Source organism: Dermacentor andersoni, chromosome 7 (genome assembly GCF_023375885.2).
Source record: "Dermacentor andersoni chromosome 7, qqDerAnde1_hic_scaffold, whole genome shotgun sequence".
Taxonomy (NCBI): Eukaryota; Metazoa; Arthropoda; class Arachnida; order Ixodida; family Ixodidae; genus Dermacentor; species Dermacentor andersoni.
The window spans coordinates 148589595-148614817 of NC_092820.1; the positions used below are offsets into that span (position 1 = coordinate 148589595).

Genomic DNA, 25223 nt, shown 5'->3' on the forward strand with positions numbered 1-25223 from the left:
AGCGCCTCTTCCCCATTTCAGGGTAGCCAACCGGACTAAGCCTGGATAACCTCCCTGCATTTCCCCTACATCCCATCTCTCTATGTGCCCTGCTTATAGCCTTCATAGATCAGGGCCCATAGCAACGTCACCTCCTAACGCTTACCCCTACGCCCCCCCCCCCCCCCCTAACACTGAGCTTGCCATTGTTGACACAGCATTGTGAATGCACTGCAAGCAGGATTGCCCCAGCCGTCGCAATAGCGCAGCCGCTGCGCAAGCAGTGCACCAATGCGAAGCAGTGACGGCGCGTGCAAGAACCGCAGACAAAAAAAAAAAAAAAAAAAAAAAAAAAAAAAAAAAAAAAAAAAAAAAAACGCGCAGCCTGCCCCTCGAAGCCATTGTTCACGAAGCATGACTCACGGCGCTTGCGCAGACGGCCGTCGCGGGTGATGCAAATGTCGGGAAAGCTTGCTGCTGCTGCTGCCGCCGCCGCTGTTCGGCGAGGATACGTTCTGAATAAAAACAAAAAAAAAAAACAACGACGTCTCGTGTAGTGCTACAGCAAATAAGACATAATGGGAACGAGTTCAACGACAACCGACGCAACGTCGCACAAAATAAAGAACGCGTCGTTGGGCACACTGGCCAGGGGACGGTCTGATACGTACACTGACACGCGAACAGCGTCACAAACGCGCGCGATCATGCGTGGTCGTCATTGTTGCAGAAGGTTACAGTGTTTGGGACAGCGGACCGGCGGTGACTGGCGTCGAGAGACAGGCTTTTGATGACACGCGGGGTGAAAAACTCGGGGTACGTTTATGTAAAACAACCTTGCAAAAAAATAAAGTAGCGGATAAACCTTGAACCCATCTGCAAGTTCAAGCGCCGGCGCAGACTGGACCCCCCCCCCCCCCCCCCAAAAAAAAAAAAAGCCCTTAGCACCGGAGTACAGATTTCTCCGAGGATAACACGCACGGTCAGGAAAGTTTCTCTCTTGGGAGAATTCGTCGGAGGAATGCATTGGTGGGTCGTGCGTTGTTGCCATGCGCGCAGCCGAAAGCATAGAAGTCATTTCATTACCTTCGTTCTTTGTTCCTTTCCTTTCTTTTCCTTTCTCTCGGAGCAGTGCGTCCTTGGAAAGAGACATAGTGCTTATTTCTTCGGTTTAGTCTGCGCAGAATGCTACGCTTTTTACAGAAGCAAAGGCCCTGGAAGTTTTTCTTCACAGTTCATCAGCTGAGATACCCACACAAGCTCTTCTGCAGTACATGAAGGCGACAGACTTCTGCGCTTCGGTGTAGATTCGCTTCAGTTTGCATAGTGCGTGTGAATTATCTGTACTCACGTTCTTTCTCTCCCTCTCTTACTCCCCCGTTCCCCTCCTCACTTATAGGGTAGCAAACGTGCCCTCCTTTCCTTCCACCTCTTTCTCTCATCCTACGCCGAATGTGCGAGCATGTGCGAAAGATAGCAAACGTCTGTAGGGACAGCGGTCTGGGCCACGGAGCAAAATTTTTCGCTCAGTGATGATATATAGGGACCCACGAATAGTAATATCCGAGGCGGAATCAAAGAGTGCCAGGGGTGAAAAGTATCCAATGGAATATTTGAATACATTCCGAAGTTTCGTGGGACGAATGTGGCGCTCTGACGACCGACATTCACGTCTTCGTTTCTGTGCACCGTTAGCAAGTTTCTGTCATTACAGTGCAGGTTACGAAGAGCCGTTTATTAAAAGCTCAAACAGAGCACTAAGAGAACGACAAGCAGTTTATTCGCATACTCGGCACTCACTGGCGAGTGTAAAAAAGAGCGGTAATGCCAGAACTTTCTAGTTCCTTGAGTGATGCATATCGCGTGCTCCCCTTTCGGAGTAGACGATACTGAAACGCAGCGCCGCCCTCTACAGTCGTCACACAAGTCGGTCAAAAGGCACTGTTAGAAGTTTTCTTGCGTTCGAGTGGTCCATAAGAGATAATATATTTCTAACGGACGTTCCACACTTCCCCTATTTATGTTTATTTTTCAGTCATTCGCTTTATCTCTCGGCTGTCCTTTCCGTCTTTCATTTCCCGTTACCCTTTCACCACTGCAGGGTAGCAAACCGGAATCTCTTCCGCTTAACCTCCCTGCCCTCACCACCCCGTTTCTCTCGCTGTATTTCTATCTCTGATCCACTAGGTGGTAACTCTTGTCTTATGTGTACAATGGCCGCCGGGATGGAATCTAGCGCGCAGCTGGAAATTTTAATAATGCGAAAAATATTCGACCGAAAGGTTGAATTTATGAATAGGGACCATTCGTTACGAAGTGTAATGGTTGGAGTCGGGCATGAAATAGATGGTAGCTCGCCCATGCCGTCGTCCAACTTATACACACTGAGGATGTTGTTGAAGGAAGAGACTTGTTCTCATCGAGAACGAGGAATATGGGATTTATTTACAGTATCTACATGAGAACGTTACAGTTCATCAGTCTAACATGACTGAAAGAGGAATGCACACTAAGACGCCAACGGCTCCTTAAATACACTCTGTCCTCCCTAGATCCCTAGGTGAGCGAAAACGGTAGTTCGACCAAACGGAGCTTCCAAAGTCATCGTAGCCGACCCGCCTTCGAGGGGGAGGGTTTACGCACTCACATCCGCACAGGTTGCACTGACCACACCAAGGCGAGAGGGTTCTCGCACACATGGTGCCTGGTGCCCTTTACTCCAGAGTCGACGCCGCAGACAATGGCCGCCGCGTCTGTCCATTGACCGACGACTTCTAAGCTGCGTATGACGGCACCGCAAAGCATCTCCTTCCAGGAATTCCCCCGCTCCAATCGAACCGTGAAGGTGTCGGCGTACGCACTAATACTTGCTCCGCCGACTGCGACTAGAACTCGGCACCTCACGGCAGGGGAAGCGGCGCATTGTCCTCCCTAGAAAACAAGTCGCCGCCGCAGCCATGGTGGCGCCGATGGGTTGGGGACTGACGTATTGTCCTTTCAAAGCGAGTCGTCACAGCAGACATGGTGGCGCCTTTCCGTTGGTCACTTCCCGGAAGGTCGCCAGCCCCCGCCGGTCAAACGTAACAGAAGGCCGACTCGAATAAGGCAATGTTCGATTGGTTGTTCGAATGCGTCGAATACACTGCAGTCCAAAAACTTTTTAAGGGAAGCCAGCGCACGTTTCTGAAGAGTAGCCGGTGTCACGTTGTCTTGTGGTGCTGTCCGGTTAGAAAGTTGCCTAGAGGCGCACGCGCGCGCGCGTTTGAGTGCGTGCGTGCGTGTGTGTGTGTGTGTGTGTGTGTGCGTGCGTGCGTGCGTGCGTGCGTGCGTGCGTGCGTGCGTGCGTGAGTGAGTGAGTGAGTGAGTGAGTGAGTGAGTGAGTGAGTGAGTGAGTGAGTGAGTGAGTGAGTGAGCGAGCGAGCGAGCGTGTGTGTGTGTGGGGGGGGGGATGGGGGGACTTTGGGTTGATAGTCCGGCTCATGCACTCACGAGCTGGCAATGTATGCGAGGTAGAAGTGTGTGTGTGTGCGTGTGTGTGTGTGTGGTTGTGTGTGTGTTAGTGTGTGTGTGAAAGTGGGGGAGGGGCTGAAGGAAATAATAAGCCCTTTGTTTATCGCAAGAAGAGTATGCAAACTTCTTTTTTTATTTATAGACAGTGCAGCCCTGTTACAGGGCTATAGCATGAGTGGAAAATCGGGAACATTAAAATCGGCAGAAGTGAAGTAAACACAAGGCAAAAAAATTGAAGCAGCTATATAGACAAGCTAATAAAAAAAATAACAGGAAAAAAAGAACTCATGGTGCGTTTTCGAGTGCGTAATGCGAATCTTTGAGCGCCTTAACTGTGCTGTGAGATCCTACAGAGACCAATAAATGTTCTTGATTAGGATTATAATGCTAGGCGCTGTTGTTTACCCGTCTTCATTCCCATTTTTGCCCTTAAAGGGCTGCGATCAATTGGCTCAGGTAGTGGCGGGAGTAAAAAGGTGCTAGGCCTTATCCGCTCCCGGTTCATCTCCAGCACTCGCTTTTAAACTACCACGCTCCTGTCCGATGCTTGGGCGCTCACCGGATTCTATAAGCGCGCACTGACGCAGCCGAAGGTGATGTGACGACGGCGGCCTGACGACAACAGGATCATGATTCCGAAACGATGAGGTTAGCACGACGCCGACATCATGTAGAGGACGACTTAAGAACAACGGCGATGACGACGACTGTGTGACGGCGATCGGAATTAGATAGGCAACAATACGATGGTACGATCACGATGGCAGGCCAACGGTGTCATAATCACCATCGAACGACGACCCAATAACTAGCTACGACGGAATGACGAAGAAGCGAAAACGCCGATGGGAGGACGAAGGCGGTGGCACGACGACGGAACGATGGTGTTGGGATGCCGACGAGTGCATACAAAGACGACGGAGTGACCACAATCGTGTAAGGACGAGTGAGTGAGTAACGACTTTATTACGTATGACGACAAAAGCACGACAACGTGCAACATGACCACAACCGTACGACGATACTCTCATGACGACGACTATATGACGTCGACGACTGATGACGACGATGGCCCATACCCAGCAGCATGACGACAGTTGCATGATAGATACCCAGCGGCACGTACCCCTGGCGGCTGTAGACTGCACTACCACCGGGATCGGGCCACCACTGCGTGTGCGGGGCCAACGGCGCGAGGTTGAGCACGTAGTTGAGAAAGGCTAACTCTTTAAAATAATAAAGGTGTACGGCGAGTTACATATTCGAAAGGTACTCTCCTAAGCCGACTGAAACGCTCATTTCTACTGCAGTGCCAGCTTTTTCCTGCTTTCTCGTTGAAATCCACGTCACAAGATGGCGCTAGAAGCGTTGTCGCAGCCGTACACGTCTCTCCGGTAACTTTATATTTCGCAAACGGTAATGGTCGTCGCGGAAAGCCTAAACCTAAGTATTGAGACATTTTAACGCGATAGCGTTAAGGGCTGTTACGTTTCGCCTACAACGCGCGGTAATGCCGGCGCGGATGCAACGGACGCCGGGGCTTCGTTCAAAGCGGCGGACATTTTGGCCCGTTCGACGCCGCCGCAACGCCTCCCCGCCAAGCGTGTCCAGGCGTGTTTCAGTGCCACGTGTCTTCGTATGTGCGTGTGTGTGTGTGTGCCCACGCTTGTCAAAGCGCGGCAGCCGGGGAGCGGAGCTCCCCAAGTGAGGTGCCAGGAGGTCTGTCCGTCGGCGGGTTGGCGATGCGTCACTACACTCGGCTCACCAGGTCTCTCGGCTCGACCGTGCGCGCCGTCGTGGGCTCATGCTCCGCCGTCGCGTGGGCTCATCCCGTGACCTTCCTTCTGGCCCGCGACGCCGAGAGTATAAGAGCAGCTGCCCCCGGACGCCAGGAGAGAGGCTCCGATTTCTTCTGTTGAGTTACGTGCTCTCCCGTCTCTCCACTTCGGTCGACCTGACCGGCCGCTCTTTTGCTATGTTAGAATAAACAAGTTGTTCTGTTACCAGTCTTCTCATGCTTTGCCGGGACCTTCGGATGCTTCCAGTGCCCCAGGCCGCCAGGCCAACGCTACCCTTGGGGCTTGCGACCCATTCGCAATAACGGGCGTCAGCACCGAGACCCCAACAGGGCCCAGTGTCGCAGAAGATGCTGTGCTGGCATTGGCGTCCTGTCAGCGAAAATTGCCGTGCATATTTAGGTATGCGTATATGCCACGCCTTGCTATATGACGTGCGGTACATGCGGGTTATATCGCCACACCATAATATTGCTAAGGTTGCTCAGACCTTGTCTTACATTCTTGACAAAGTTATTCCTCAGAATCTTGAAAATGACAGCAGAAAAATAAGTGTCGTGAAACAAAACACAGACAGCGCATGGCTTTTATGTTAAATTCCCATCAAAGTCAAACACTAAATGTGCGCAACAATAACCGAAACCTGAAAATGGTGTGATTTTTCAGCGCGGCTGGGCGCAATATCCAGGAACGACAAACGCAAGAGGCTGCGTTTCTACGAGAAAGCTCGCTTTCGTGCATAGTGTTCAGTGCGAGCGTTTCCCTGAAAACATTGTGGTTACAGACGCTGCAGCTGAAGAAAAGAAAGGTGCACAATCAATGCATTCTACCGGTGCTAACATATGGAGCAGAAACACGGAGGTTTACAAACAAGCTAGAGAACAAGTTAAGGACCGCGCAACGAGCGATGGAACGAAGAATGTTAGGCGTAACGTTAACCGGTGTGGATCGGAGAGCAAACGGGATAGTCGATATTCCAATTTGCATCAAGAAATAAAAAGAATGGAGCTGGGCACGCCATGCCATGCGTAGGGTAGATAACCGGTGGGCTATTAGAGTTGCAAAATGGGTACCAAGAGACGGGAAGCGCAGTCGAGGACGGCAGAAAGCTAGGATGCATGCGGTGATGAAATGAGGAAATTCGCAGCCGCAAGTTGGAATCAGTTGGCTCAGGAAAGGGGTAATTGGAGATCGCAGGGAGAGGCCTTCGTCCTGCAGTGGACATAAAATAGGCTGATGATGAAGTTGCAATTATAGCGGGAAGCGCGAGATGCAGTCATGGACCTTTGAATGCTGTCACGTTCCACTCTTAAACACGAAGGTTAAGCGTCCTCTAAATTTTTATGAGGGGAGATATGCGCTTCACGATTATGAGGCCTCGTAAAGGCCAATTTGCCTGTTGCTCTCTTACGCATTGCTCGAGTCGGTATACATATATAGCTCGGAGCCGTATATATACACAGCGTCGGAGACCCTGACCCAAAGAGCTGTTACGACCGCTGCGCTTCTAGGGACACCTCATACGGCCCGGCAGCTCAAATCAACAACTTCCTACTGCGCACTTCCGGTTTGTTCTTTCTTTTTTCTCCACTCCTTTCAGCGTTTCTAACTCGTGCCTTATACTACGCGCGCAGGTTTGGGGGAGGCCCTTATCGCCGAGAATTATATTTACGCTCCCCCCTCTCTGGTATCTCGCGCCATCTCGGCGTCGACGGGGCAGAGTGTCCTTGTGCGTGAGGCAGCGCGCGAGGGTGATAACTCTCCCCCGCCTATCTCTTCTGCAACGTAAAGATATAGAGCGGCCCGAGGCCCTTACCTTTACGACCATTATAGGGGTTCCATTTGCTTCCTTATCAATGCCTCGTTGTGGACAACAAACACAAACCTTATTCTCCTCTGGGTGCAGCGATGCTCACTTTAGGAGAGAGGGAGAGAGCTGCTGGAGCGGATACTTGACGAGTAGAAATGGGTCGCCGATGTGGTGGCGCGCTGCGCACCCGTTCGTTTGGGGTCCCCTCGTAAGACCGCTGGCTTACCGCGTCACCGAGATGACTTCCGAGGTAATCGAAGAGGCAGCTACAGGTTTAACCCCTTCTCTCTCTCTCTCTCTCTCTCTCTGTGCGCTCGTGCGTGTCTGTCTGTCTTTTTGTCTGTCTGTGTTCGTCTGTCTGTCTTCATGTTCGTCTGTCTGTCTTCGTGCTCGTCTGTCTGTCTTCGTGTTCGTCTGTTTGTCTTCATGTTCGTTTGTCTGTCTTTATGTCCGTCTGTCTGTCCGTTCGTCTGTCTGTCTGTCTGTCTGTCTGTCTGTCTGTCTGTCTGTCTGTCTGTCTGTCTGTCTGTCTGTCTGTCTGTCTGTGCGAGTCTGTGTTCATGCGTGTGCCTACGTGCGCGCGCAGCGACAAACGCTGGCGAGGCGTGATGCCTTTCGGTGGTTTCGATTTTGGTTAGACGAACACCGCGAAGAAATAAAAATTCGGTGCACCTAAAGTGTGCTGGCTAATTCAGGCCTATGAACTGTGCTCAGGCCCACGTACACACACACACACACATCCACAAGCTGCAAGCATCAAGTTTAACCCTGTCGTTCCGGAATTTGCATAGATAAAACCGAGCCACGCGAACGGCGCGATATCTGGTTCGCTTGTGCTGTTCCTGTCATCTCTGCACTCATATCAACAATGCTTCGTTCCCTTACGGATAGGCGTATAACAGTGGCGTAGACAGTACTTTGACTCGGGGCATGTTTTCAGCCTGCTCAAAACACGTCGCTCTTTCACAGTAATTCTCTCAGGGATCACAGGCGGTGTACAACTAACTAACAAAGAAAAGAAATTAGGACCCAAGTTTCCGGAAATTGAGTTAAAACACCAGCTAGCAACGCAATACCTGTAATAACCAAATCGCTTTATTCGAAATATCGCATTACTCGATTCTGACCAAGCTGTGAAGGTAAACAGTAAATAGTAAATGGTAAATAGCACTCCAGCGTCAGTCCACCACACGTGGCAGCAGCTCCTCGAGACTGTAAACGCGTCACGTGGTGACGACCGACTGAGGAAGCCGATGTTCACGGACGTGAGCCAAGTTTGAATATAAGTTCTGAGAGCGCTGTTGCAGTGCACTTATAAGCGTTATTAAGAACCCGTTTGGAGCCTCTCCACATTCAACGAAATGCGGCTTACAACCAAGTCCATCTCCCGTCCCGATGACTTCGTTATAACGAGAGTTCACTGCGCTTAACCTCACAAAAGGGCAGCGCCCCGCCAGTCTTCGTACTGCCCACGTGCTCAACGGCCCGAATGCCTCTCGTACGTCGCTGATTAGCTACGCTGCCGACGAAGGAGCCGCGCCGTACGCCCAACGAGCCTCAAGTCACCTGCAGCGCCACCACGCGGTTGACAGATGCGCGCACCTTAAAGCGGCCACATTTTATGTACGACCCTCCTTGTCGACGACGATCACATACAGGCATTAGGTAGCCTTGTCATTGGCAATCGTATCGTCGGCTCTGCAGCGCAGCCGTGTACCAGTGCGAAGATTATATATATATATATATACAGGCGGGCGGCGCCCGTTTACAGTTCTGTACACGCTACCAGTTCCATTACATTCGGACACACGTGTACACCACGACGGCGAAGAGAAACATCCATTCCTCCATGCGTCCCGTGTACGGCTACGTCTCCGCGCGGCTTCATCACCGACGGCGAAGCACGTTGAACTCTATACAGAGCGAGGCCCATCCCACTTCCCTATCTGCAGCAAGCGCTCTCGCGTCGAACTCGGCGTGATCGATGCCGGTTGCCTTTGGGGCAGCGATAATGCTCCTAATGACAGCCGATAGCGTCGGCCAATCCATTAACTTGCTTCGTTCTGCTCCGCGTGTCCGTTGAGTTCGTCGAGATGCGTGTATACATCGCGAGCGCGCGGCGCGGGAAGCATCTGTTGAGCAACGATCTCGGGGCTACAAGGGAGTGCTTGTGCGACGAGCAAGAAAGAAAACACGAGGGGGGGAGAGGGGAGGGTCACCACTGGCCTTTGCGGAGCCTACTACATAGACGAGTCAAAAACAAGTTTCGTCCATTACCGGGCGATCGGCAGAGTCTACGGAGAAGAAAACGAGAGGAAGAAGACGAAGCAGTGGTCTTTTTTTCGCGGACAAGGGATTTAGCGATCAAGAAGGAGCGGTACACTCAACCGCACCGCCAGGCACAGAAAGACGGAAAGCGGTGCGCACATGCGAGCCAACGCTCGCTACCTCAAAATGTGGGTCACGTGTTCGGTTTGTCGCGGGGTGTACACAGCGAGACGCGTGGGAGAGTACGGTGGAAGTTGGAAGGGTTCGGGTGAGGCGCTGTGTTCTTGCCGCTCTCGAAATGCGTTTACTGGAGGGTTGTTATTGTCTATACGTGCCTGGCTGCCGAAACTTCGATCTGTAACCGTTGGGGGTGCGTAAGAAGGAGGGAGAGCCACGACATTCGTCAAGGAAACTTTCAGTTTGACAAGCGATGACTCCCGTAATGGTGCATAATTCACTTTTCGCATACAGTGTTCTCTCGCATATTTGGGGGGTCCTAGCTAACGATATAGCCAAGCTGTTCAAAGAAAAAAAAATAAAGAAATCACGAAGCAATTAGGGCGCGATTATAAAACTTCCGGTGTTTGATTGTGAGAGGCCTGACGACCGAACACCGTTTTATAACTGTATCTTGCACCGTTGTTTTTACAGCGAAGCTGTACATGGCTAGGGATCCACGTATTTTTCGCATAGGTCGTCAGTGTGGGAGAACACCCACTCACACTCACCCACCATTTTTTCAGGCCGCGAACTCACTCAGGTTCACGCTCACCTCCACTCAGACTCACTCGCACTCGCACTAGCGCCTTTGAAGTGAGTGCGAGTGAGTGTGAGTGTACTCATGAGTGAGTGCGCCGGCCTATGATTTTTCGCGTTCTTGAGTCAAAAATAAAAACCAATGAGCGTGAGCCCATCCCGGAGATAGTTCAATACCGGGCCGACCCCGGGCGGAGGTGAAGCAGGCTTCATTCAAGCACTCCCCCAATAATAATAATAATAATAATAATAATAATAATAATAATAATAATAATAATAATAGAAACAAATCGATCAAGATGGCATTGTTTCAAATCGATGGGTATACTGGACTCATTTGTGAGCAGCACACGGTCCCACGAGCAGGAGGCGCTGCCATATACGCAAAGGACAAAATATACGTGCCACCATACATCCTTGACTCGCAAGAGGACAATGCCACTAACTCTGGGCATGTCGAAGAAAGCGATAACGATTGCCCTGCCACTTGGTTTCCGAGACAATGCTTGTCAGCAACGATAGTTAAATTTCGTCGCATGCTTCCACAAGACTAGATCCGTCTGTTGCTGTAGCACCGTTTTCGTCCACCCAAGCCACAATCACCTGGACAGGTAACTAACGCAGTCTCCAACGTGTGGTACATATAGGTTGCTTATATGTATTATTCTTATATATAATAATATGTATTTAATATATATGCATTTAATATTTAATAATAATTAAATGTACTATTCTTATATAGGTTGCTTATATGTATTATTCTTTGTTTGCTTTCCGGTGTAACCCTCTATAGCGCTTTAGGCAAGCGTGGCGGCATCTCTACGTATATCGTTTTGTTCGCCTGTACGCCACCCCTTTATTGTGTCAAAGCACGGCCACTGAATTCAGGACCCCACAGGTCGAGTGGCGACGACTTGCTACGGAGACCACTTTGCCACTTCGCGTCGCAAGACTGCAGACACGAACTAGGCGGTTAGGAAACGGTGACAGTCTCTCAGATTAGCCCCCCACCCTCTCGAGTAAGCTGCAGCCCTGCTCCCTCTCGAGATAACGAACGAGATGCCTGCTCCTATCACCTTCTGGCTGGCCTGCGAATGCCATTTTGCATATCCTGTACGCCTCCGCAGGCGGTGTCCATTGATGTCGCATGCTGCGCCGCAACCCCCCTTATTAGACAGTTTTAGCTTGTCTGTGCACACGTATTACTCTTTGAAAAATACTGGGTTGCAGTAAACGTGGACGAGAGTAACAACGTGATGGTGGCATATTGCGACGCTTTGTGTACAATAACGCCATGTGAAACTTTTTTTTTTCTTTGCGTTTCTGACGGGACTGCATGTTGTCGGCATATATAAGCGCGTGGCATACATGTACATAAATATATACGGAACATCACGGCGACGGCGAAAATTTGCATGGGAAGTTCCACATAATTGTTGTCGCAGTGAAAAGCGCCTTATATCTCAGCTAAGCAACCGCGAGAACGGAGGCCAATCGCGAGCGAGAGTTCTGCGCATAATGCGTTGGCGGGCTAGTTGGTGCGAATCCATGAATACTTTGTTTAGCGCAAAACGACAGAGACAAGAAAGACGTGGAAGCGCCTTGTCCTGTCGTCTTTCTTGTCTCTGTCGTTTTGCGCTAAACAAAGTATTCATGAGTTCTGCGCATGCGCACTCGATTGCCCGCTCAGCGCCCGAGTCTTGGAGCCTCCGGGCCTTACAAACGGGATGTTAGAACAGGCCTATAGATATACAGCCTATATCTATAGATATAGAACAGCCTATAGATAAACAAGCGTGGAGTGGGTTGCATTTCTTTCGAAAACAAGCCCACTGGTAATCTAAGCATTCGCCATGACCCTTTTTCGAACGCTGCCAAAGAGATCGAGCTCTTCCTCGGCTGATATATTCCTCGCTGCCTTTTTAGTTGTCAACACGTGGGCACTACACCGTTATAAACAAGAAAAGAATATGACACACTTCTTGCACCTTCAAAGCGCAAGCGTGTAATGGCCCCTGTAATGGAGATAACGCGGCATGTATTACTTGGCTCGATATGAGAATGCTTTCGTAACACGCATAGATGACGGTAGGCGTCTTATCGCAGGCACTCATCTCCACCTAGCCGCTGGGGTGAAAGTCACAATTGCATCGCTTTCTTTACATCGCACTTTTCTTTTTATTTATCACAGCGTGGGCGATAGCATCCGTGCGCGAAAGTGCTTCCACGAAACTCTCGGAGTCACTCAGGCGTCACGTGACCTTCAATGAGGAAGTAAGGTGTTATGTGCAGCCGCACCTGTACAGGCCGGGGAGGGGGAGGAGAAAATGACTGCCGGGTGAGCAAATAAAGGTTATCTTTGTGTGCCACAACACGGGTATGGGGCAGTTTTCGCACAAGTGCTTTTTTCCGTAGCCAAATGCCTCTTCCGCGGTTATATGCACCAACTAAGCAACGGGGATGGGCTTCGACTGCCCTGGCAATGTGCCTCGAGTGCCCGACGTGCAGAGTGCCTCCAGCGGCCACTCGGGCGGCAATTTGCGTGTATTCGTGGCCTTCTCTCACGCTCGGAAAAACACTTCTTTGTCGCATGGACTGAGCAAGAGAACGCTGTGTCGGGAGTTTTTCATGTTGCTCTGCAATTTTCTCATTGACACTTTTCATGTAATTATAATATTTGAGAAGTTGCTTAATTAATTATGACTAACTATGTGATTAGCGGGATGAAAAAACTATCTGAGTATCTCCAAGCGATGGCAAACGTTACTTTTGTTCTGTCCAGCTACATGGAATTTACGTATTTTTAATGTTACGTGGGACGCTGCGCACACACACACACATCATAGGAAGCTAAGAAACAATGACAGACAGACAGACAGACAGACAGACAGACAGACAGACAGACAGACAGACAGACAGACAGACAGACAGACAGACAGACAGACAGACAGACAGACAGACAGACAGACAGACAGACAGACAGACAGACAGACAGACAGACAGACAGACAGACAGACAGACAGACAGACAGACAGACAGACAGACAGACAGACAGACAGACAGACAGACAGACAGACAGACAGACAGACAGACAGACAGACAGACAGACAGACAGACAGACAGACAGACAGACAGACAGACAGACAGACAGACAGACAGACAGACAGACAGACAGACAGACAGACAGACAGACAGACAGACAGACAGACAGACAGACAGACAGACAGACAGACAGACAGACAGACAGACAGACAGACAGACAGACAGACAGACAGACAGACAGACAGACAGACAGACAGACAGACAGACAGACAGACAGACAGACAGACAGACAGACAGACAGACAGACAGACAGACAGACAGACAGACAGACAGACAGACAGACAGACAGACAGACAGACAGACAGACAGACAGACAGACAGACAGACAGACAGACAGACAGACAGACAGACAGACAGACAGACAGACAGACAGACAGACAGACAGACAGACAGACAGACAGACAGACAGACAGACAGACAGACAGACAGACAGACAGACAGACAGACAGACAGACAGACAGACAGACAGACAGACAGACAGACAGACAGACAGACAGACAGACAGACAGACAGACAGACAGACAGACAGACAGACAGACAGACAGACAGACAGACAGACAGACAGACAGACAGACAGACAGACAGACAGACAGACAGACAGACAGACAGACAGACAGACAGACAGACAGACAGACAGACAGACAGACAGACAGACAGACAGACAGACAGACAGACAGACAGACAGACAGACAGACAGACAGACAGACAGACAGACAGACAGACAGACAGACAGACAGACAGACAGACAGACAGACAGACAGACAGACAGACAGACAGACAGACAGACAGACAGACAGACAGACAGACAGATAGATAGATAGATAGATAGATAGGAACTGATGACCGCGACCTCAAAGGGGCCTCAGACCCATTTCTCTCGTATTTACCACTAAATCGCCACCGATTTTTTAAAAGTATTTTCGTTCATAAATAAGTCTATTCGTACGTAGCGCCGGGAAGGCCATAGCAATAGTTTACATCACTCTGGAGACGAAGAAAAAAAAATCTATGTGGGAGTTATAAATGAGGAATAACGGTACAGGCTCCACGCAATTCGAGAGCTGTTATTTTGCACTCATGCCACGTGCACAATAAAGTACGTGGAGCTGACAAATTGTTCATTCAAGAAAGAAAATAATACGCACACTCAACTAACATGTAATGCGCAAAACAGCAGGACGTCAGTTGTAACAGGAAGCCCATAAACAGGAATTCGCGAGGCCGACGGACAGGGAACACATGTTGGCCAAATCGCATCAAGATAACTTAGCAAAAGAATCTGTTTCGAAAACAGGAAATACTTGGTTGCAGAAAACGTCACCGTCACTGAATTTGAACTCTCGACAGGTGTTTTTTTTTTTTATATGGCACAAGGAAACCATATGCAGTGGAAATTTAGTTTCGATAACAAATCTTGACACCCAAGAAATAATAACAATAAAAGAGAACAATTATGCGTGATGTCACCTGACCACCCAATTATACCTGTAGAGCTCGGCTAGCCTAAGCCGACATGTACGGACTCATGCGTACCAAACGCAAAAGAAGAGAGGTATATGTCAACGACCGTGTAGCAACCGAATAGTTGAACTCGTTAAGCATAAAGAAATAAGGTGCACTATGGTCCCATATTGTTTTAAGTCGCGCAAACAATTGCAGATAGACTTACCGTTTTCAGCTGCAGGCCTAGCAGATGTCTTTCTTTCTCTCTCTCTCTCTCTTTTTCTTGTCAAAAGGTTCCGCTCGCTATGCAAATGTTCCGCACCATTCGACTTAGCATTCCTGCGGGAACAGTGTACACATGTATTTAAAACTTCTCAAATGTGCAACATAGAAACGTGTGCAATTAGAGGGTTCTAGCCTTAGATTAGTGCTCTACACGGAAAAGCGCCGGACTGCACACTTAACATTTTCATCCGACAATATGGCGCAGCGACAGGGCCGTAGGATTACTACCATGTTACCGTATGACTCCTATGGAAGCGATAAATGGCTAAAACTTTCTGATGTTACGCCGCGAATTGTATGAGTTGGGGTCGGGCATGTCAAAAAGGGGTAGCTGGCCCAAGCCGTCGTCCGACTCGTCCACGCTAAGAACTTTGTTGAAGGGACGAACTTGTTATCATTGAGAACGAGGAGTACTGGATTTATTTACAATATCTGCTTGAAGGGTGGCGAACGTTACATTTTATCAGACGAGCACGAATGAAACGAAGCACACCGAGGAGCCGAAAACGGCTGCTTAAAACCCCCTCTGTACACCCTGGATTCGTAGAGGTCACTACCCCCGCTGGCAGATCGTAGCAGCATGGAAACGCTTCAATGAAGTTGGTTCCACTCTCGTCAGCGAGCTTTCAACACAGTCTTTTTTTTTTTTTTTACCGAACCAAGTTACTTTCATCCTAGTCTTTGTTCCCTAAGCACTCACGGTGGTATTGTCCTTACGAACATGCATACCAATGTTGTCAGATGTACCAATACATACCAATGTTGTCCAATGTACGAATAATTACTAATGTTGTCTAATGTACCAATGTATACCAATGTTGTCCATTGCAACAATATTCCAATGCTCTCTGATGCATCAATGCATACAAATGTTCTCCAAGGTACACATACAAGCCAATGTTGTCCAACGTACCAATGTATACCAATGTTGCCCAAAGTACCAATGCATACCAATTTTGTCGGAGTTACCAATGCCTACTAAAGTTGACCCCAGCGCAACAGCTTCAGCAGGTAGTTATTACAATGAATCAAATGGCGTTCGTACAGTGCGCGTCACCCTTGTGTAGAGCGCCCGAACGGCGGCCGTCGGGACGCTCCGGAGCCAGACAGCGACGTCTAGCGGCAGTTACTGGGCTCGAGATTAAGTTCGTCCGGGCACGTTCGGCCACACATACAGACAAACATTGCCACTGGTACTTGCTTCCACGGCAGTTTCGCTTTCGCGTGGAGCCAAGCAGGGCGAACAGAGACTGGGGTTAGTTTCAAGGAAAGTGCCTTCTCAGTGACGCTCAGCTAATCGTTCCGCTTCCTCTGGCGGTGAAAAAGAAAATGAAATTATGAAACGGTACGCCATCATGAAACGGTACAGCAACACATACGCGTTCTTTTTTTCCCCCTTGATTGCCCGTTCGTCATCACACAGAGAAACAGAACACTTTACTCGCGCTAAAAGTGCCTACCGCTGCTATTGCTTCTCGAGGGCGCAAACGCAGGCATACTTATCTCGTGCCGACGCCAACCAACTCTTCGAGACGATCGACCACGCGTGTCATCTCGCACGGCACGAGCGAGACCACGCAAGTCCGCGAGAGTTTTCCATTCGATCAGGGACGTGCACACCGCTGCATTTCGCGTATGCGACACGTTGAATATCAACAATCGTCGGGACCGTAGCGCCTATATCCAAAAAAGAGCACCAAACCAAGTCAATAAGTCTGTAACCTTATAATATATCAACGAGGTGCTCACAACAGTCGCAGCTGCGCCTGTTTCTCACACCATTCCGTCGACGTAGCTACAGAGCTCCGAGAGCCCGTCACTGCGCCGCCATTCGGCTGCGGTCCCACACTCCCCAGTCCTTTCCTCGTAACAGCCAATAAAAGTGCGACCAGACGGCGAGCTTGACAATATGGCGGAATTTTGAGTGCGTCGAGAACAGCGCACCCCTGATGAGAATGACGTCAGTGCAGAGTTGCAGTTTCCACCAATGGCAACCACCACCAGCACCACCACCACCACCACCCCTTGCATCATTATCCATTATCATCATAGTCGTCATCGTCATCACCATCGCTCCTTTTCTTCCTTTTTTTTTACGTACGTGAATAAACACCTATGAATAAGAAGGTCGCGCAATTTCAGAACGTCCACGCCTATTTTCCGGCTTGGAACGACGCTTTCCAAGCCCACTCTCTAAGGGTTGACTGTTGGGCTAGTTGGTCGTCCATATCTTAAGTAGTAGCTTAGCGCGAATAAAACCAAAGAAACAAGAAAGACGGACAAAAACAAGCGCTACCAAACCAAACAGAACACAAACGTATCGAGGGTATAACCCTTTCCGGAAACAGATGGCGTAAAACCTGGCCCGGCATGTGGCTTCGATGATTTGGGAAGTAAGCCAAATCAACTAGCCCAACAGTCAACTCTTCTAGAATTCATTTCTCGTACACTGGGCAATTCCTTTTCTGTTTATTCTCTGCAGACCTCTGTCACCGATGTTCTTATTTCCCAAATCGTCGAAGCCACATGCCGGGCCAGGTTTTACGCTTTCTGTGTCCGGAAAGGGTTATACCCTCGAGAGGTTTGGGTTCTGTTTGGTTTGGTAGCGCTTGTCTTTGTCTGTCTTTCATGTTTCCGTGGTTTTATTCGTGCTAAGCTATTACTCTCTAAGGGGCCACCCTAATTTAAATTACAACCCGCCCCCCCCCCCCCCCCCCCACCCTCAATATTCACGCATCTACAGCGGTACTTGGTCTAGTTGCTACTGACACACGCCGAGTAACGTTCGAGTCCGTAGTCAGTCACGGACGGTGCTTCCCCATAAACTCCACTCCATATGCGGGCCAACTTCATAATTGCATCGCAAACACTCCATCGGCAACGTTTGTCAGAACTCCACTTAAACGGCGCGCACGTGGTCGCCGCAGTTGGCGAGTGATTTCCCTCACGCTAAAGCTTTCTTTTTTTTCCTTTGCACGCGAGACGTCTATCGAGTCAGCGACTCTCCAATCTGACCAAGCAGATAAACGTAGTCCACGGAGCGCATCATCCTCGCGCCGCTCTCTGCACAAACGCAGCCAACCACCGGAGAAAGAAACCGCTTCGCCGTCCTGTTGAAAAGCTCCGCACGCAGACAACTCGTGCAAGATCGATTATCGCGCTTCCGTTCAGATACCAGGAACGTGAGCCGTCGCGGCCAACCGGACAAGCGTCACCCGCTCTGCCACCACCGCTCTCCCTCCTCCGCATCCCCCTCGTCCTCCACCTCGCATTCCGCGGTGCGGCGAAGGAGTGAGACAACAAGAAGCAGGCCCTCGTCCGCGCAACCTACATACGCCCAAAAGCAAACGTCCTTTCACAGCGTGCAACATTGTACATACAGACTATCTTCTACGGGACAGACGCCACACGCGAACGCATCTCGCGGTTATTATATACGTTGTGCCCACGGCCGAGCCTTGGCCGAGGTGCAAGTGGCACGGTGCCTGAGCCGATATAATGAATACAGGGTATATACCTTTGCACCCGAGGCGCGTGTACACATACAGAGAGGCACGTACTACGTAGAAAAGCAATACGAAGGTTGTGTAAACAGGACGGGTGCGTCTGCGTCGCTCGGACGATCTCGGTGCATGCCACCTTGTACAAGGACTGTGATGGACGAGTAAGGTAGCCAGGAGCCCCCCCCCCTCCCCCCTTCCTTTCTCCGCCGTGGGATGGAGCGATCTCTTTAAGAATGCCGCGTGGGGTGAGTGCAAAGCAATCATCGCGCTTCGTCTACGAAACACTCGAACGAGAAATGGAAACACGCGGAACGAGATTAGATTTGGCGGGAGGGAAACAGCTAGGATACGCAAACACGCGCACAAGAAGAAATAGAAATGCAAAGAAAATACAATAGAAAGATAGAAAATGCATAGAAATATTATTACGAGATATACAGAAATATGAAAAAAATGAGATACAGTAGAAGTTTTGCGGTGAGGTAGATACGTAGACTTTCGTTGGACGTCCCGTATACGTGTGGTCTTAGACGTTTTCTAGACAAATATCTGTAGAGCTTCTGTAAACGAGCCGTTCGGAAATTTATACGTGGCTATAGACCGAAAGGCGTAGACGTCATCTTTTTGTCGATAGACAACGAAGACTGCAGAGCCAATAAAATGAGTTGACATGTTAAAGCAGCCACAACGGGCGGAATTGTATGAATAAAAGAGCGCGAGCGCTTATCTAAAGCCGAGAGAAGATGTCACTGAGCGGGCCAAAGCGGCCTAAAACAAGTCTACAAACGATCTTACACTATCTAAATTCACTTCTACGAGGGTTTGGAAGTCAGCGCAAGCCATTTGCGGGCACATCGTTTCTGCCAAGCCCGTCACCTATACGCGCTTCGAAGAAGATCGAACGCCCTGGGGACACGGGTTAGAGCAAGCAAAAACAGTTACACGCGGGTGTTAATAAAATAAGGGAAGCAACGACGACAAGTAACACGGCGGCGAGAAAACAGCTCGAGTCACTGGCCTCGGGGAAGAAAAAAAAAATGCCATTACGACTGCCCGGTCGGTTAACCCGCAACGAGTACAACCGAGAGAGCCGTGCAGCCGAAACGCTGACTTGGGATGACCGCAGGAGCGGTTAATGTTCCGAATCTACACCGACCTAGTTGCGTGCACTGCGGTCGAAAGCATAACCACAGTGTAATGCGAGTTTGCCGAAAGCCATGCTCCGGTCAATATAAACCCGGCGGGCAAAGGAAAGTGAATCCCGTATACCCTAGATAAGAAATGTGCGATACAACGACCCTTGCCCTCCGCTCGTGTTGATTCACACTGCCCGCCATCCTCTTCGAACGCGCCCTTGCTTCTTGCTAACCATGAACGGTCACGTTAGGTACAAAGCTTGTCTTAGCAAGGTTTCAGGTAGGTTACTTTGACGCGTAGCAAACGCGAAAGTACTGTTCATTGCTCGGTTTATATGAGAATGCCTGCCAAATAAAACATCCAAATATGTTCCGTTTTAAAATAGAATATGGCTTCTATCGGCCGCATAGTGTGTCCGTTATCGGCAGTAAATCTCAGCTTATCATTTTGCCGCTTGAAACATACGCAGCTACGCGGGTTACGCAGTCTTTGCGTATACATAAAACAACTAAATGATAAAACTCGATTTGTTCAACCTCCTCCGGCATACCCGGCATTCACCCACCGGTATTCCGGCATTACGGAAACAAGATTACGTATAGCGAAATACTTGACCTGCTAAGCGTTCCCAACTAAACAAAAACTGATTAAATGAATGGGCGTTCGTTTAAGAAACATGAAGGCAGCAGTATCAACCAAAGAACGCACGCAACCACCTGATAATCTTGTCTAGGTTCACAGGCAGTTGGTCAGTAGTGCGCCGTACAGAAAACCGACATTCTATATTAGAGCTGGAGAGTGAGTGACAAGGAAATGTAAGGGCAGCCGAGGTTGGCAAAGCATTAGGTGGAGTGATTAGTAAAATTGTGGGCATAGCAAACGAAGAAGAGGTCATCATAACACAACGGACTTAAAAGGTGGTGGTCCGGGTGACGGTGGACCATGACGGCGGAGGCGGTGGCGACGGCGATGATTAAGACGACGACGAACACTACTGCACATATCGTGCCGTTTACACTGCGTCTACATTCAGCAAAGCGTCAGCGTCATGTTCAGTATACACTTCATCGCGACACAGTCACTAGAAGATCGACATGGAGAGTTATAGAGAGAACGAATTGATAGGAAAAGCAAGGAGGTTAGCTAGACTTTGTCCAGTTTGCTGCCCTACACGTGGGAGAGGGAGGGAAGGAGTGGGGGAGTGAGAGAAAAAGAGAGTCTTGATCACACTTTCACGTGCGCCAAGCCAGGTGGAGCGTATATAATATCGCGCACAGTCAATAGAAGATCGACACCGACACAGACAGTTAGAGAGAGAACGAATTGGAAGGAAAGGCCGGGAGGTTAACTAAGCTTTGTCCAGTTTACTACCCTACACGCGGGAGAGGGAGAGAAGGATTGGGGGAGTGAGAGAAAGGGACAGAGAACACATGGGTCCCGATCACACATTCACGTGCGCCAAGCCAGGTGGAGCGTATTTAATATCGCGCACTCAAGTGCGTCGCCTGAAGGTGCTGCAGAAGAGCTCGGTGGGCTTTCTGGGCGGAGGAGCTACGAGTTAAGTGCTACAACGCTTCAGGGAGCCGTCGAAGAGAAATTTGGTGCAGCGTTGGGAACGAAGCTCCAATGCGATCACGGGAACGCGACGTTCCTCGAGGGTCTTCACTTATGTCATTGTGTACCGCTGGTCGCTATCGGAACTTTCGGCGTACTGCACGTAAGTTACACGAGCCAGACGAAGAAGGCCGCTGACCGGTTCCCGATGCGAGTAAAGAGAAAACCGTTGCTGGGACACGCCAGATTCGGATCTTCTACCTGTCCGCGCAGCAAGACTTGGAAACACGCATTCTATGGCTCTCTCTCTCCTCTCTCTCTCTCTTCTTTCCTCCCTCCTCTCACTCTCTTTAGGTGTATGTATGTATATATATATATATATATATATCGGAGGAGATCGAACGCCCTGGGGACACGGGTTAATTAGTGATTTTTTTTTCTTTAAGTAGTCGATTATGCATTTCAATTTCTTGAGCAAGGAATGTCCACCTCTGAGTAATCTTGCTCGGTGACTACAATTATGCCATCTGCCAGAGAAAATCCCGAAAATTTCGGTACGGTCCTGAAAAAAGAACGGTATATGTCTCCTGATACCAACTAAACCAGTTGAAAAGTTTGTTTCGTTCGGTCCTGCTTGTCTTGAGCATAGCGCAAGAATGAAGATATCAAATATATTGTCCGTGTCTAAAGGAAAGGAAGTCGAATCAATCCTAGTACTCGGAACATGGGATACCATTACAGTTTGCCACACCGAATATGTGCACGCACCACCTAGATAAACTGAAACGCGAACGAGACGGAACCGGTCAACTGGAGCACCTGCTACGCACAATTCCAACGAAAGCGCATGAATTACAATTCACGCGCCCTTGAAGCGTCGGTGCGAGGGTGACAAATGCGGAGCGTGAAAAGAACGAAAAGCCACGGTCAAAAATGCACGTAACGAAGCATACGCCCAAGCACTACGAGAAAAGAAAGGAATAAAAAGAAAGAATAATATAAGCGCGCCATTTCTGCTGAAGGTTATATCTCGGCCGTTTGCGTGTGGTTTGTGACTTTGTTTACGAACTCAATGTGGTGCAACTTGCATTCGACTTTTACACTGTTATGTTCATAGGCGTATAGGACTGTGCTGTGGCTTTCTCACCGTATGATGTAATTTTTCTTTTCATTTTTTTTTTTCATTTTCCTACATATTTTCTTTATATTGTTGTTTCTGCGATGAGAAAAGGGGTAGCCGTCACCATTATAAGGTGACTACGTCTCTTTCATTTTCATTTCAATAATAAAAAAGAACAGTGCGCGCCTTTTTGAAACAGCCGTAAAGTAACATGCTCCCGGCATACTGTTGCAGCACGAAGAAGTTATTCACCTTTAAAACCCGGGCTTCGCTGGGCAGCCTAGAGGACGCGAAGAAGTCATTGTTTTCCAACTAACAAAAAGAATAATAATATATAACGAGCCAGTGAACCCGTGTTGCTATCGAACATATTGCTCGCAGTATTTGCAGATGTACGACGAGAAAGGTCGCCGCGAGCTTTTTGCAAATGTCGCCGACCTCTCCACTTAGCAACAGCGACTTGTTCATCTCGCCAAGAATCGCGAAGCGAATGTGACCTCCGGTGTGCGGGCACAGCTGCAGTGACCGGGCTTCCACTGATACTGCGCAAAAGAAGCTGACAGCGGCGCCGTATAGACTTCTTGCGCAAGCTACCTGCAGTCTCAAGCATTGTTACTAGGGAGGACCGTGAACACCTGAGCCAGAAAGCAAAGAACCTGTGCGGAACAATTGGGGGAAAATCTGACTCAGTGCCTGAGCGGCTGGGGCCCGTTCTGGTGCTCAGCACGAGGTCGCAGGTTCGATCAGTCCAGACCGCATTTCGATAACACCAGAGTCCAAAGACGCCCGCGTATACATAGAGGTAGATTTAGGTGAACGTTACAAAGCACTCATGGTGGCATCAAAAATTTATCCGGAGCGCTGCAGTTAGGTGTACCTCATAGGCCGTTATCTGTTTCTATTAGGCATTAAAAGCTAACTGCAATGAAATTTCACATTTGCGAGTTGGTTGACTACGAGTAAGGTAGACACTGTCCAAGTAATCTTGGCAGAAATGGAGGGAAGGTAAATGTACAATTTTCGTACTGTCAATAAATGTAACTTCACCTCTCTCTCTGTTTCTCTTATTAATTCTGCAGCCCTTGAAAAGACCCTCGAACGCTTTCCAAGTCACCGCATTTCTCTTTCGGGTTACGTAGACTGACGGTTGGAGAGGCTCCTAGCGTACCTCGAAGCACCGATATCGAAATGTTTATAATGTTTTAGTTCCGCAAACAAATCCCTATACATCACTACCGGCCACATCACAGCCCAGTGACGCGCACCAGAAGCATCATCGACGTCACCACGTTCTCCTCTGCGATCGGTTAAAAACAATGCTGCAGATAACCACTGCATTGCAGCAAACAAGTCATAATATTTAATTTTATATTTGCCGAAACCACGTCGAGCCGAGTTTCGCCGTCGCCAGAAATTTGACCTTCATTTGACCGCAGCTGCGCCGTAGCCTTTGCAACGCATCACGTGACTCGCCGAGCCGAGATCCGCCTCCGCCGCCGGTTCGGCGCATGCGCTCTCCGCAGCTAGGTCGCCGTCTGACCACGTGACTTGCCGCGCGCCTGGCTAAGAGGAGCGCGGCGCTCGCCTAGTCTACGCGAGCTTGGTCATGGATGATAGCGAGGCCAGGCCGCCTTCTGTAGGTGGCTTTGAGTCGTCGTCGGCAAGCAGCGTCTGACCACCCCGCCGATATAGCCCGGAGAGCTGCTTCACTGGAGAGGGTCCGGAACGCCAAGCGCGCGAAGCTAGCGTCGGATACTGAGGAAGAGCGAGCCGTTCGGGGCTCGCAAAACGCCGGAGGATGGACCACAACCGCAGATAAAGGCAGGCTTTACTCGAACCAAGTGAAATCAAGAGTTAGCCAGGCTAAACCAAGCTTTCGCTTTGTATATCCAGAATAAGCTGAGCTAAGCCGCAGCCAGGTTTTCACTACATCAAAAAAATATCACTACATCACTACATCAAAAAAAAAAAAAAAAGGTCACTACATCCGCAAAACACGGTAAGGGCGCTGGCTGTTCTTTCGCTTCTGGTGTAGTGGCATACCTCTGGCTTCTGAGCACGAACGCTTCTTTTCTCCCTTGTGTACGCTCGTGATCAGCCTTGTCGCCTAGCTGCATTTCTCACGTGGTGCAGGGTATTCACTCAAGCCGAACTGAAGAAAAGCGACGTTACGCAGCCCCAGGTTGCTCGACCAGAAGTGGCAAAAATGAAATGTGCTTTAATGTGCATAGGTACTTCTTTTACCAAGGTAATAGCGTCATCAGCATACCGGAAAAACCGGAGTCGCTGAACATATAACATGTAGGCAACCATGAAGTGCGAACTTCCGGCACGTACGCGCTTCGGGCTCCTACCACTGCCATTCGTAGAGCGGCCATGGCCCCCGAGATTGGCGCGCGCCGGCTTGCGCAAATCTCAAAGGCCATAAAGCGGTGCGCCCGGTTCCATGCAGCACCTCCATATGGCGCTCGCCATCGCCGCATCGCGGCCCACGCAAGAGGCCGCGTTTCTACCAGAAAGCTCGCCTTCGTGCATAGCGTTCGCCGCTAGCGTTTCTCGACAAGCATTACGGTTACATAAGCTTCAGTTGTCGGGAAGGGCGAGCAGCAGTCCGGGATCATTGAACGCTATCGCGTTTCGCAGTTAAAGGCGAAGCTTAAGCGTCCTGCAAACGTTTTTTCAGCGAGCCGCAGGCGGCGACCAATCTCGGAGGCCCTTGCCGCTGCCGAGCCAGCAACTCAGCTAACCGCGACGGTAGCGAACGGTGCGAAAGACTGCGTACATGTCTTTTTGGTCATCCTAACCAAAAAATACCTTCGAAAGAACGTAGCGTGAGCACAGGGCAGCACGCGGCGCCTTCGAAAACTGCGATGACAAGAAACGGCGGTGAGACGTGTGGGTGTAAAAGCAGAATGCCGGGGAGAAATAAAGATATGTCAGACAATGTGTGTTGTGGCCGT

General features: G+C 49.7%; 1 long non-coding RNA gene across 1 annotated transcript in view; it reads right to left on the minus strand.

The window, feature by feature from the left end:
• Positions 1–25223, minus strand: part of LOC129385561 (uncharacterized) — a 400056-nt gene that overhangs the window by 151545 nt on the left and 223288 nt on the right. Inside the window, exon 2 of the long non-coding RNA XR_008613031.2 lies at positions 14891–15003. This is a non-coding gene — a long non-coding RNA (uncharacterized lncRNA). The remainder of the gene's footprint in view (positions 1–14890; positions 15004–25223) is intronic.